General features: G+C 43.2%; 1 long non-coding RNA gene across 1 annotated transcript; it reads right to left on the bottom strand.

The window, feature by feature from the left end:
- Nucleotides 1-6,121: 6,121 nt before the first annotated feature.
- On the bottom strand, nt 6,122-13,989 carry LOC309532354. Its single transcript, XR_014219804.1, has 3 exons — nt 10,126-13,989; nt 9,488-9,627; nt 6,122-8,022 (listed from the first exon to the last, which is right to left on the bottom strand). It is a non-coding gene; the product is annotated as an uncharacterized lncRNA (long non-coding RNA).
- Nucleotides 13,990-15,081: the final 1,092 nt, after the last annotated feature.

Below are 15,081 nucleotides of genomic sequence, written 5' to 3'. Positions count from 1 at the left end.
TGAGGCTTGTGTACAAGGACTTTCCTGGTTGGCTCAGTTGGTTAGAGTGTTGTGCTGATAACACCAAGGTTGCTTTCTCGTCATTTGTCCTGGTTGTTGTTGTTGTTGCTGCTGCTGTTATGTTGCTTTGGCAGAAGATAATGCCGTACAGAAAATTTAAAATATATAAAAAATAAAAGAACATACTCTTAAAAACAAAAAATATATATGAGTGATCTAGAGGAAGAGGGTGGCAGAAGATTCAATTCTGGTTATTGTTGATTGATTGCTCCCAAGGCAAAAATATATAAGGCCAGGTCTTTTCTGCCTTGTTCTGTTTTTAGATAGTTTGGTTTTATTTTCGCTCCACAGCTGCTCATCAACCCTTGAACAGTACAGAGAAGCCTGGACAAATGCACCATGTGTATAGATCCACCCAGGTTTTTATTTTAGCATATTTGCAGTATATCTACCTCAGGACTGTGAAAATGAGTTTCTCTCTCTCATCAGGTTTTAGCCAAACACTTATTCTGACATAGTATCCTGAATTTTATTATTCCCTCAGTTTAGCCCCTGTTTAGCCTAGCCAAGGCTCACAAGCATTTTGAAGTGTTTACATTCCATTCACAAATGTTAGGAAGTGGCTGCACTCCACACTTTTAAAAGTGGCTACACTCTGTTTTGATAAGAAGTTGTTGCTCGAACCTCTGATTGAGTTGATCAGCAGAACAGTAGTCCTATCCCCCAGCAAGGTGGGGTGGTGAGTCTCTCTAAGCCTCCCAGCCATGCTGGGGGTGAGGGTGAATTGCAGTGGAGGAATAAAAAGACAAGTCTCCCTCGCCCTGTGCACTGCCTTCCCTGAAAGAATCTGGCTACCTGCATCCCTGATTTAAGGGGGGAAAGACCTTTCTGCATGCTACATAACAGTAAACCACAGTTAGGCAACCTGTGACAGCCCAGTTGTTGATGGACTGTGCTGTGCTGCTTGGGGCTGATGGGAGTTGGAGTCCATCAACAACTGGCCAGTCACAGGTTGCCTAGCTGCGCTTTACTGTTATGTCTCTTGTTGATGGACTCCAACTCCCATCAGCCCCATGAAGCATGACCAACGTCAGGGATTATGGGAGTTGCAGTCCAACATCTGGAGGGCCACAGTTCCTATCCTGATTTAAGCAAATGTCGAATTGGGCCCTCAGTCCATCACCACCTAGAGAAGAAACAATGTCATCACAAAACCCCTATGCTGCCCGAGCCTAACATGGTCTATCCCTGACCAATCAAAGCTGCCCCTGGCTCCACCTACGAAGCACATTTTTTAAAAAAACAACATTATTTGGCAACATTATGTCACAGTGAGTTTTCGAACCCAGATCCCCCTAGTGTAAGCCCACCACACAATCCATTAGATAGTGCAGAGGCAACAGTCCTATTCTTGACAACAAATGTTCCATCTCACAGTTCTGAGGCCTGACTCATGGTTTCTGAACATCTGGGACCAGCAGGCCCAAGACAGTGTGATCATCTCCACCCAGTTTCCTTTGAGCTCTGGAAGAGAAGAGGCCTCATTCCACATCCTGCCCCAACCATGAGGCATAGCCACTTAAAAGAGCACCATACTAATCTGTACAGTGTCGCGGATCCGGTCTCCCTTGACTTGGGAGTAGATCTCACGGATTCCAGTGGCACTTGCTCCCAAGTAACTGTGCTGCTGTAGTAGCATCAAGCAACGCCCACCTCCCTGACTCCTATTTTGAAATTAATTGCATTAGGCAGTGAAACCATTGACTGCAATGTTTCCCCCCTATTAGAACGAATCTTCACACCTCTCCCACGCAGCAAAGATGACTAAAGCAAGACTGAGCTAAAATTAAGGGGCTGGTATATTCTGTGTGCTACTCAAACAAGCACCTCCCAGAATTCTCTGAACGGCAGGTTTTTGTCTCACCTTCGCATAGCCAGATGCCATTGCCCATAGCTGTCAACCTTCCCTTTTTTTGCAGGAAATTCCCTTATTCCAGCGCCGTTTCCCACTGCTTCCCGCTGCTCTCCCAAATTGTTAGATATCCTGTAGACTGTCCCCAGGACAGGTGAGGCTGCTGACCCCTTATTTTCAAATCCGAAATGGCTATGCCATTGCCACTAGTACATAATGCATGCTTGTCCTGAGATAGCCACACTCGCTAACAGGGATTAGAATCACCGTAGCATACCGGTAATTCTGATCTTTTCAAAGATTATAATCTTGGCAGCCTGAAGACTGTCTGGCCCAGCAATGCTGGGTCCTACTAAAGCAAGACCCTGTACAGTACTGTAACCTGCTTTCACATTACTTCAACCATCCGCACCCAGAATGCATGGGCCAGTAGGTACTATGGAACTCTGTGCAAAACCAAAATTTGGCACCCTCCCCCAGCCCTCGCACTGCCTTCCCAAAGGAGGGTAAGGAGGCCCTATGCCATGGGTAGGCAAACTAAGGCCCGGGACCCAGATCTGGCCCAATCACCTTCTAAATCCAGCCTGTGGACGGTCCAGGAATCAGTGTGTTTTTACATGAATAGAATGTGTCTGTTTATTTAAAATGCACCTCTGGGTTATTTGTGGGGCATAGGAATTCGTTCATCCCCCCCAAAAAAAAATATAGTCCAGCCCCCCCCCCCCCAAGGTCTGAGGGACAAGGGACCGGCTGAAAAAGTTTGCTGACCAATGCTTTGGGAAGGAGGCACCAGGCTCCTAGAACTATCCCAAAGCTAGGAAAGTACAAACTAGGCTTTTGGAAGGAGTTGGGAGGACTCCAGGACCCTGCCAGAGTCTCATGCCTCCTTCCCAAAGCCCAGCACCTCGCTTACCGGGCGGAGACGCATCCCGGTGTGCCCTTGGCTCAGTGCCCAGTTCATGCACACCACACAAACAGCCCTAAATCCGCCCCTGCATGGCCCAGAGAGCAGGAGCATCGCTGTAACACAATCACAAGCCTTGTTCTTGGCTTGTTTGGCACATGATGGAAAGTGATTCTAATTCTGAGAACTTTCAGACATTTTTGCCAGGCCAACTGGTTGACTGCTACTCAATCACACAGGCATTAGTCATTTGCTATGGGGCGGGAGGAGAAGGAACCGAGGTGATGGTGTGTCGATCCTTGGTGTTGTAAGAGGAATGAGCAACTTTCTCACTCAGGATGACTCAAGAGACGAGGGGGCAACCAAAGGGGACAATAAAGAAAGAAGGAAGCAGATGGTTTGGCCTCAGCATTCAGGGACAGCAGCTCCCTAATTGGCCAGCCTCTTCTTAGCGCATCAGGGATCTTTATGATACTGGTAAACAAAGTTCTTGCACTGGCAGATGTTAGCTGATGCTATTTTTCAGAACTCAGGTTATTTTATGATTTTTTAAAAATTCTTTTATGGTTATATTTCTTTATTTTGATATGGTTCCCAGGCTGCTATAAGTGCCCTTGTGTGGACTGGGATGGAGCCTGTGGTACAGTTGATCATTTTAACCACTCAATGTAAGGGTCTTAGAAGGGATGGGGCAGTTGGGGGCTTTATCAAGGTGATAAGCTAGTTTTGCTGCATTTGGAAAGCCCCCTGCTCACTTTTTTGTGCAACGCTGCACAAAAAGTAAAAATGTTTACATTAATTTTCAAAAAAAGATGCTATTTTAATGGCATAAAAATGCAATTGATCTCTCCCTGAGATCAAAATACCATTCAATTGGAAACAGCATGACTATGGCAAAGCAAGCCAGCCCAGATTCAGACAAATGGCTCTAAGGCTTGACCCAGACTGGGGAGGGATAAATCATTTTCTAGAACCTCTAGCTGTTGACCCACAGTAGATATTACCTGATTAGGCACCAGCAGCAGAAATTTGACAGTAGTGGTCAGCACCTCACAGGCTTACACAGCTGCAGTGATACAGTCCTCTCAGACCCCCTGTGCACCCCAGCCTCTCTCACACATCTCACCCCACTCTCCACAACCCAGGTGTTTGGTGTGGTGCCGTCATCTCATGTTTAGAACTTTGCAGGCATCCTAGTTCTGGTGTGGGCCTTAAATTAGAGGTCACCAGCTTGGCACCCACAGGTGCAATGGTGCCCCTGAGGTCTTCTACTGGGCCCCACAAAATCTCTGATCCTCCTTGGTCATGACTGGGCGAGTTGCCCAGAGGTGAGGTTGGCAAGGTGCAAATGCACCAGCAGTGCTCTTGCCAGGGCATTTGCACAGCACCCACCTCACTGCCCCTTTGCCTTCCCCTGACCGCCTCCCAGTGAGCTGCAGTGACATAGGTGACAGGAGGTCAGATGAGTGTTGGTGGTGCCCTACCAATTGCTACTGGGGAGCAAGTTTGATCTTCTGTAGCTGAGGTTACCAGGGGAAGAGAGCAGATTTAGCCCCAAGCTAATGGCTTCCCCAAGTACAGTTCCACTCTGGCCTTTTACACTCACCCTTTATGTGAATTGTTGCCTTTCAGTCCTATAAGGAAAATTAAACTGCAGCACTTGGGAACAGTGTTGTGTTCCAATGCTGACGCAATGGCTTGGAATGTGTAGGTCAGGTGTGTGTGTGTGTGTATGAGAGAGAGAGAGAGAGAGAGAGAGAGACAGAGAGAGAGCATCCTGCACATTGCACACCTACAGACCCAAGGGTTCTTGCAATATAGAAACACTGTTTCCAGACAGGTTCATCCATCCTAGTGACAGGCCTTTTGCTAGTGTATAACATATAACCCATGTTTATTTTGTACCGCTATGGGTTTCCTATCAGGTTTTTTGTAAGCAGTATTATCAGTGTGAGTTCACAGAATCACAGGATTGTAGAGTTGGAAGGGATCCCGAGGGCCATCTATGTCAACCCTCTGCAACACAGCAATCTTTTGCCCAACATGGGGCTTGAACACACAACCCTGAGATGTTCTACCAGCTGAGCTATCCAAACTAAGGCAGAGAGGTGAAACCTTTGAGTCTCCAGGTTTGGTGGACTACAAACTCCTGTCATCCCTGATCAATGGCCATGCTGTCTCAGGCTGATGCCAGCGTGTGCCTGTGTGTGTCTAACAATATATGGAGCTGGCCACAGGTTTTCCATCTCTGCTCTGGGCTTGACAAAAATGTTCAAAGCCCTGCCATGTGTTCCCATATGAACTGATGGTTAGGTAGTTTTCACCCTGAATGGCTAAGAAATGCTTCAAAAGGGGCAGGAGGAAGACTTTCCTCACTCCCAGCTAAAGATGATGTCTAAGTACCTGCATGTGAAGAAATATCACAGTTCTGAGTGAAGCAGAGAACATCTGAGGGTGTTGCTGGCTGTCGTTGGTTCCCTGTTGAATTGTTTAAGCTGTGTCTCCACTTGTGTTCAAATAATACTCAATTACAAAACAATAAGAAGTCTCCAGCGACTTCGTACCAAAGGAAATCAAACTTGGGTAAGTGCTGCATGCCTGGAATTTTTTGCCGATTGGAGAAATGGGGTGAATATCACAGTTAGTTGAATATGGCTGGCTGCCCAACCAGAGCACAAGTCAGAAACTCAAGAAAGGGACAGTCCCTGCATCCCATCGACATCAAAATAGAAAGAGACAGCTGATTACTCTGTTGGTGTTTTCCAATCACCCCACCTATTTCAGTAGCTCATGCGGAAGACACAATGTAGGTATTTTTTGTTGCTCATTACTGAATCAGCGATGCCATTTTCCATGACTGCAATTCAGTGTCGACTCTGCATTTCACTATTAAACTCTCTCTGGGGTTTCATCATTTACGCATTACAGCGAATGATGCTTAACAGACACTGTACAAAACAAGGATACATGGCACATGAGATGCTTCAAAGAAGGCCAGACCTGTATCAGAGGGACGTGCCTAATTTTGTATTTTGCTTCTCAGCACCCACTTCAACTGCAGTTTTACAACTGCTGTAGCTTAGCTAAGGTTGACTGTTACTTCTCATCGTGATGTGTTAGCACAGAGGTTCCTAAACTTAGTTGGCCGACTGTACTGTCCCCTTTTCAGAAAAAAAATTACTCAGCACCTCCCTGGAAATCTACCTTCTCTAAGTGAGCAAACACAAAAGATACAGTGACAAATTTGTGTCAGATAACTTGACCACTGATTGATTTTAACTTGCACTTTGTGTCTTTATTTGGAAAATAAAGTAATCACTACGACTTTAACTCCACGTTACATTGGTAAGCGTCATTATACAACAGATGAAACATGTACAAACATTTTTTCACATTTTTCTACTCTTCTCTTGTTTCTTTATGCTTCCACTGCCTCCTTATTTTTATTCAGTACCCCCCAATTTCACCAGAGGCGACTACTACTACCCACCAAATTGTTCCAGCACCTCCCAGGGGGCAGTATCACCCACTGTGGGAAACACTGTGTTAGCATTTATAGCAGAACAGGATCCAATCACAAGCTGGTGGCATTTCTAGGCATCTTGTAGTTTTTTGGAAGACGTACGTGCATCATGATCTAGAAGCATTGGATCTCAACCGGAAGCCTAATGCTGGAACAACACATGGTGGCTGATATGCGACTACTGCAACCTGTGTCCCCACTTCTATTCTTCTGCTCTCTTTTGTAACATTTAGTAAGCCCAAACGGTGATGTGATCTTATCTCATTGCACGTTCCCCACGCCCACCTTCACTGCCTGCCATTTAGGAGGGCAGGGAAATCTGCAATGGAATGTCCTTTGCTTCAATCCCTACCCCACACTGACTGTCAAACTCTAAGATCAGAAATAAGCTTAGCTTGGGGTGTGTGTGTATTATATTGAAAAAACTGTAGGGACATTTCCGAGGAAGAGACAAATTTAGAAAAGAAAATCACTCTAGTCCTAGTAACCGTTTCCTTCTGCATTTTCACTGCTGGAGTGAAGTTCTCTTTTATGTTACTGTTAACAGAACTTTTTTTCCATTTCAAGAATGTGATGAACTTCTCCAGCCACAAGACCAACAACCAGCCCACTCAATCGCTAACTCGCTACTAGGAAATTACAAAGGACTAAAACCCCAACAAATAAAAAAAGAATCAAATGAGGTGGAAGGAAATGTGCAGACTTAATTATGAAGCCAGGAAAAAAGGGTGCGGAATATGTATTAGTAACAGAATAAAACAGTTGTTTAATGGCACAAGTTCCCATGATCCTTTGGGTCCCTTCCAGCTCCACAGCTCTAGGATTCTAGGTTGTCTGATCTCCCAGTCCTGAGACTTTAGCCTGGTCCTCACATTATTCTAAGCCATGGTTTGCGGTTAACCATGAGTTGTCTAATGGATGGTCAACAAACCATAGCTTGCTTCTCCAAATTATGTTTGTTTTCCATCTGTTCTTGCCTTTGTAGCTTGGCAAGCATCTGCAATAGAGTGGCCAAACAAACCATGGTTAAGGGTTAAGGAAGGCTGCTTGTGTTCACACATAATGCCAAGCCATAGTTAAAAACTTAAAACAAACCAAGGTTTGTAAGCCATGGATTTGGTGGCAATAAACAAACCAGAGTTACACTAAGTCATGGTTTAAGAAGCAATTGTTTATTAAACCGTGGCTTAGTACGAACAAACTAGGTGATACTGGGTAATATCTGTGTCTGTCTACTAGTGGAACAGACTTCTGCTTGCACAACAGGACTTCCCCTTTCTCCCTTCTGTAGTTTTTCATATCTCAGATCTGCTGCCCCTGTGGATCTTGCTGCCTGAGGCACTCACATCACCTTGCCACATGGGTGGCCTGGCCCTCTTTGGGGAAATTGAGCTCCAGAGTAGCCCACTTGAGGTCACAGTGTTACCCTTCAAAGGAGAGATTTGTTTTATTGTTTTTAGAAGAGTGGATCAGTTGTTACTTTCTGCTACTCTCATTTCCTTGCCCATTGCTTCCTCAAAGCTTCCATTTCTTTTCCAGCTGTGTATGTAACTATTCTTGGCACTCTTCAATCAGACAGGGAGAGAGGGAGATTCTTTTGATCCCTCAGATTTGCACAAAACAAATTATCCAAATTCTTCACCACATTTATGGACAGCAAAAGGTGGTGGTGGTATTATTGCCCTGGAATATTAAAAAACATTCAAGAGGTGACTAAGAAAATTCCCAGAAAAGTTATTAGAACATTATTTCCTGAGAAATTGTGGCCCAGATCTATACTGTCTCTTGTTGTGTTTACTCACAACTCCTACTTCCTCATTCCAGATCTAGCTCCCATTACGTTTTTACTTGTGTACCTCTTAAATCGGCTATGATTTCTGCTTAATGGCTCTCCATTTTTATAGCTGCTGTGTCAATGTGCATCACCAATGTCCCGCTTGCCTGCTGATATATTTATAATGAAAATGCACCGGCAAGGGGTGCAAGTCTACAATTCTGTTTCTATGATTGATGCAATAATAGCACAATCGTGGTGGATTTATACCAGACTGTCCACACACCATTCCACTGTATTACCATATTGGCCCAAACATAAGCCGCACCCGAACATAGGCAGCACCTTTAACATTGGGAGGGGGGTAGGAAAAAAGAAAAAATACCCAAATAGAAGCCGCTCCATTCCTTGCTGCTCCTGGCTGCATACTGGGGGGGGGGGAGCCATACTGCGTTGCCGGTGGCCTTTCCCCTTCCTCGCTCTCTCACTTCCTGGCTTTGGGGGAGAGGACGGGGAATATACACAGGGTGGGCGCCCCCGTGCCACGCTCCTGGCGCTGTTTGCCCCACGCTCTTGGCTGTATGCCGTAAGGTCGTGAATATAAGCAGCATTTTAACTTTTCATGGTTGGAATTTGGGGGGAAAGCGAGGCTTATATCCAGGCCAATATGGTACATATGCTTCTCTAGTGTTTCTGCATTACTGCCATCTGGAGTTTTTACTCGTGGAGGGAAAACCATGCCTGGAACATATGCAGTATGAAAAATTACAAGATTTCAGAAGAAAGCTGACCTGCAGTGAACAGTAAGTCCGCCCTGAAACATTGACAGATGAAAACAGTATAACAGTCTCAATACCATCATGAGCGCAAATTGTCACGAATTCTATGGGACGGTTTCCATTCATTTAAGTCAGGGCCAGCTCAATAACTTTTACCACCGTAACTAAATGAGGCCAGGGCATCTCTGTGAAATCTGCAAGTGCATTCTGGGTCTCTCTTTGATGTCACTGAGGACTCTGGGCTACTCTGCTGATTCATGTAGAGTTCATGTAGCACTGCAGGTGTCCTTTTAGGTGTACTGCTCTCAAGCTGCTGCCTCTTAAGCCTTCATAGTGCCGGCCCTAACATTGGTAGATGTCAATTGTACACAGCGAATCTGTTTGCACATTGAAACTATTCCCTGTTTTGCACTTCACTGCTGTACTTTATGCAATTAACCATATCAGTGCTATGCTTTTTGGAATGACATTCATTTTGGTCATTAATCCACAGCGAAAATGAACTGCAACTGCTTTATCGGAATCAGAACTAAACACCAGTACTTTTGGAAAACAGAGAGCATCTCTGAACGCACAGAACAAATATTTGCATTACCTATTTATATTAAAATATGCAGAAATTTCCTCAGCGTCAAGCCAACTTATAAATTTTTATAACTTTTTCAAATTCTTCACATTTTTTAACACACAGCATTATTTCAGCTTTGTGCAGAGCTCAATAACAATCTTTCTGGCCTGGAAGGAAAAGAAGAAGAAGAACACACATTAGAATAAAGAATGCAGAATAAATAAAAAACAAAACAGTACAGATTGTACATCTACACATACAAAGACAACTTTCATGGTGAGGTCTGAGCAATTATAACAATACAATGTACCACATGTTGATTGAAAGGAATTTCTCTAGTTATTGAAGTCTTTCCTGGCCAAGTTTCACAAAACATAAGTTAGGAAAGGGGGGGTATGACATTCTCCCAATCTGACTTCTGTGCAATGCCAGTCATGCACATTTTAAACACAGCCGAATAATGCGGTCTTTCTTCTAGGAACTGTTAACAGCTGTAGAAACTATTATGGCCTGTTTAAAAAACATGTCTTAGTAGCCAACACCCTCCAGACACTTAGCAATCCTAAAGCTATTCCTCCCGGCTAAATGAGAAGTGCTGCTGGAACAACACAATGTTTGACTGATGATAGTTGCTGGGAAAACAAGAACGAACAAACAACACAGACCTTTCAAGCAGCCATTTGTGCCCTCAAATCCACTGCATAGTTAGAAAATGACCCATCAATTTTATAAAAACTTAAGTGGGCAGAAGGGGGGGAAGGAGAGACCGAACAAGAGAAAGGGGTGAGAGAAAAGAAACAAGGGCTGCAGCAGTCAGCGACATCACAAACTGAGGTCTTCTTCCAAGGATGAGAAAGCTGTGGATCTTCAGGTGTTATTGGAGACCAGCATTTCTGGAAAAGGGATGGGCAATGGTCAGGGATGATGAGATATGACTATTAGTTAGTTAGTTAGCTAGTTAGTTAGTTGGTTAATTAGTTACTGAATTTCTATGCCACCCCTCATCCAAGGATCACAGTGTGGTTTACCATTCTTCATCCTTGCTGTATGCTAAGGAAAATCTAGATTCTTTCATCCACTGAGATTTGCTAGAAGCATGTATCTTTCTACCATGAATTTTCCTGTTCCCCCCAACCCCTCAGCACAGGGTAGGATCAACCAAACTTCAGACAGAACTGCTGTCATCCTACAACTGCTGCAAGCAATTTGGATACCTGAATTACCAAAATGATTTCAGTTTGAGTTTTTCTTTTGTATATGATAAATGAGTACTGAGAGTCGCCTATTTAATTCTGGTGAATAAACCTTATATGCTGTGGTTTGGTATAAAAACAACTCTAAAGCACAGCTAACAGTGTGAGACAGTTCTTTTAATAAAAATAAAAAAAATTAAAATTTGTGAACTGTTGCTAGAAGCTTCTCCAGATAAGGCTTCTTTCCTATCTGGCCCAGTGAGAGAGAGATATATATACTGTATGTGTATATATATGTCTGTGTGTGTATCTGTACATGTGGCCACATCCTGCTTCTGGCCTGACCTCAGCTTCTCCTCCACGGTCTGAGTCATGCCCACCAATATTTGAAAAGAAAGTAACCACATTTGTTTTAATATCAAATGAACTGCAGATTCATTGCTTGACACTGGGCAAGTCTGACAAACAAACCCCTTACATTTCCAAAAGAATTTTGAGCACCCTAATCTCAAAATACACATTGAGTAAAGACCAGATAGCACGTGCAGACAATTGTGAAAGTGTGTGTTTTATTTCAGTCCCTCAACCAACCACAACGCTAGCAGTTCAAGACAAGTGGATTTTCCTGACTGGACTGATAGCTTCATTTCTCCAAATACCACAGCACAACATTGCCAGCCCTTGGCATTGCTTGTTGCTCAGATTTGTTTTTCTTTTGTGACTATAATCACATTGCTCTATATTTTGCTTCTTCTGCCAGCTTTTACATATACTACATCTAAGCTGAAGAAAGTTTCGGTGATTTTTTTTGGGGGGGTGAGGTGGAAACAGGGATGAAATGGCCATCCATCTTAGCCTTGGTAGTGACAGTGTCAATACGCCATATTATTGATCAGGGAAATTATTTTCCTGTGTCTGCACAGCAGTAGAGCGAGGGCAGCAAGCACTACCCTCTCTCTGACTTGGCTTTGTGATGGTGACCCTACATAGTAAATAAGGTCTGACTAGTCAGAGGTAGCCAACATGATGCCATCCTGATATTGTTGAACTCCAACTTCCATCAGCCCCAGCTGGCATGGCCTGCGGTCAGGGATGATGGGAGTTTTTGTCCAACAACATCTACAGGGCACCATGCTTACTATGCCTAGACTACCTGATGTCACAGAGCCAAATCAGAGTAAAAACAAAACTTTTCACCATCATTCTAGCACAGCTAAAGACAGAAGAAAAAAATAAAAGCTAAAAAGCCACTTAGATGAAGAAGGGGAAATTATGTTTGAAACTTTTAAGCCACATCTCCAAAACTCCCCCTTTTGCATCAAAAAGGTTTGCAATGCAAGTTTGCAGTGTAAGCCATGCACCCTAGATGCTGCAAGTGTACTCCTACAATAGCAAAGTGCAAACTTACCTGTGTACAGTACATAATCAAGGTACATTCATCAGGGATTCACGATGAGCTACATATCCCTGTAGAGCACACACTCACTGACAAACTTGTGCATTCCTCTGTAATGTGTGCAGTTCCCCCCGTCCTGCAATACTCCCATTACACCAGGAAAACTCAGGAGGAAGTTACTCAGGAAGTCACTGGTCTGACACAAACATTCAAATGGGTCTCTGAAAATCTCTGTGTCTTAGATTGGCAGAATCTCCTACCTAACCTACTTATTTATTTTCTGTTAAATGTTTGGGCTTTCCACATTATTAGCCAATAAAAGTAAGCTATGGTGTTTGTTTCTGAGTAATGGTAATAACCAAAATGGTTGTTTCTGAAGCTGGCATTTGGTTTGTAGTCTATTATGGAGGTCACAACCAAAGAAGTGATTCATAAACCTCAAGGAAACAATTCATCATGTTCCTAGTTATGAAGTGATATCACCGTTTCACATCTCCATAAGAACTGCAAAAGGAAGTCATTGTTTTCAGTCATTCGCTAGCAATTATTTCCAAAAGAAAGTGGCATTTACACAGGATGCCATTACAAGCGAAAAGAGAATTTGTTCACAACAATGGTAGTTCATCAAGATCTCTTTGTTCTAGGATAATAGGAGCTGAGAAGCTACAAACCACTTCTTAAAGGCTGAGGTGAAAGAACTCCAGATGTTTTATTAGGGTAGATCACAGTCATCTCCATATTGCCTGAAAGGTGCTTATAAAATATGTGTCAGTCTAATCTGATTCTCTTCAACTTATATTCAACTTTTTCAGCAACTACACATTCAGAAGTTTTTTGCAGTATTACCCTTGGATGACTGAACCACTTCGTGTGTTGAAACCCTTTCTGCTTCCTTTGAAATTCCTGTTAAAACCTTCCCACCCTCGCTTTTGCTTAGAACTTAGAAGCAGATATGCAGATTCTGAAAGCATTGCCCTTGGTCTGACTTGGCTTTGCAGTAACACCATGCAGTCAATCAAACTTGACAACATGATGATGTCACAAAGCCAAGTCAGAGTGAGAAAATTCTGGCACAGCCAAAGAGGTGAAAAAGGTATGTGTTGCATGATCAAATATTCCCATAAGGGTTTTTGTTGTTGCTGTTTTTAAAATTGAACATAGTATACTAGCATAATAGAGAGAAGGCTATACTTTTTTCTGGTGGACTAGCTTTCCCCAGCAGGGAGTTTTTGACATGGGTGATTATTCAATAATGCTCCATTACTACAAGTTACCAAATAAACAGGTACTTTATTTCCCCTTATTGCTCCCTCTCTTCTTCCCAAACTGTTGTATGCTATGCCCAACTAAAAAAGAAGAAGAAGAAAAAGAAAACCAGCCCACAGCCTTTCCAGCTCATTGTGAATCATCAGGTTTTCAATAAAGCCTGGCAGCCAATGATCTTCCATAAACTGGAATTCTAATCATAGTTTGTATGCTCTAGGACTTCCCCAGATCTGAAAAGTTTAAGAATATGTTTAATCCAACTGGCATGGGAAATGTACAGATTGCTAGAGACTAGAATCCTGCATTTAAAATGAAAAAAATCACATTTAAGGGAAGCTAAGGGCAGAACTGCCATTTTATAAGATGAACACAGAGTTTCAGTTTCTGTATTTCTCTTGCAGCACTAATGCAGGAATTGTGATGTGAGCTGCTGGGAATGAGTCTTGGGAGAGTGAGTCTAGGACTAATTAAACATGCTAGTTCTTCCCTGCTCTACCACCACTTTTTTTTTTCAAACCTGCCCACCTACCTGCAAGTCAGTCTCTGGGACTGTGAAAACCAATGTTGGAAAGGATTTTCAGGAGTTATTCAATACACAAAGGAAGAATGAAGAACTGCCCCCCCCCTCCATCTTCCAATTTTCTCCTTCAAAAGTTGCCCTACCCAAGTATTCACATTACCTTGGCAAATGCAGGTTTGGGACCATGCGTTATCCAGGTAGCATATTGTCCTACTGAAGCTTACTGAAAGCTTGAAGCCTACGGTTGATTTTAACTATCTTTTGAATGTTTTATATATCTGTTTCTAACTGTTTTATGTTGATTCTTTTGTAAACCACTTATTGTTGTTGTTGTTGTTTAGTCGTTTAGTCGTGTCCGACTCTTCGTGACCCCATGGACCAGAGCACGCCAGGCACTTCTGTCCTCCACTGCCTCCCGCAGTTTGGTCAGACTCATGTTCATAGCTTCGAGAACACTATCCAACCATCTCATCCTCTGTCGTCCCCTTCTCCTTGTGCCCTCCATCTTTCCCAACATCAGGGTCTTTTCCAGGGAGTCTTCTCTTCTCATGAGGTGGCCAAAATATTGGAGCCTAAGCTTCAGGATCTGTCCTTCCGGTGAGCACTCAAAACCACTTATTACATTCAAGCAAAAGATGGATGATAGAGATAGATAGATAGATAAATAGATAGATAGATAGATAGATACACAGATAGATTTGAAAATAATGGAGTATTTGTGCTACATACAGGTCAAAAAAGAGTGAATATGGTCACGAAGAATTCAAGTGCAACCTGTGTTCATCTGTAGCACAAATGGCTTGGATGTAGAGACTTCAGGATTATAGCAGACCTGCCAAAGAAATGTTTGGTGAGAGGAATGGAAATTAACTGGTTTATGTTTTTTTTTTTTTGTAAACCACTTATTACAATCAAGACAGATGATAGATAGAGCGTGTGTCCCCATTTAAGAGAGTCACACCCAGCAACCTTTATTTTTGCACGTGTACCCTGAGCTGTCTTTATGACTGACATTTAGGATAACCATTATTTAGGTAGAACTACAGCCTGTCTTTTAGCCGTGGGCACCACCATGAGCCTTCACACTTACTCTGGGGAATGTAAGCTTGTCACCACCACAGCTGGAGACCCAAGTATGGGAAACATTGATCTAGACCTTCAGCCAGAGGGTGTCCACCTCACGTTCTTATGGCACCATCCTAACAATGTCTATTCAGAAGTAAGTCCTATTGGATTCAATAGGGCT

Source organism: Podarcis vaucheri, assembly GCF_965113315.1.
Source record: "Podarcis vaucheri genome assembly, chromosome: 5".
NCBI classification, from domain to species: domain Eukaryota; kingdom Metazoa; phylum Chordata; class Lepidosauria; order Squamata; family Lacertidae; genus Podarcis; species Podarcis vaucheri.
This window is presented reverse-complemented; position numbering and strand designations above follow the sequence as displayed.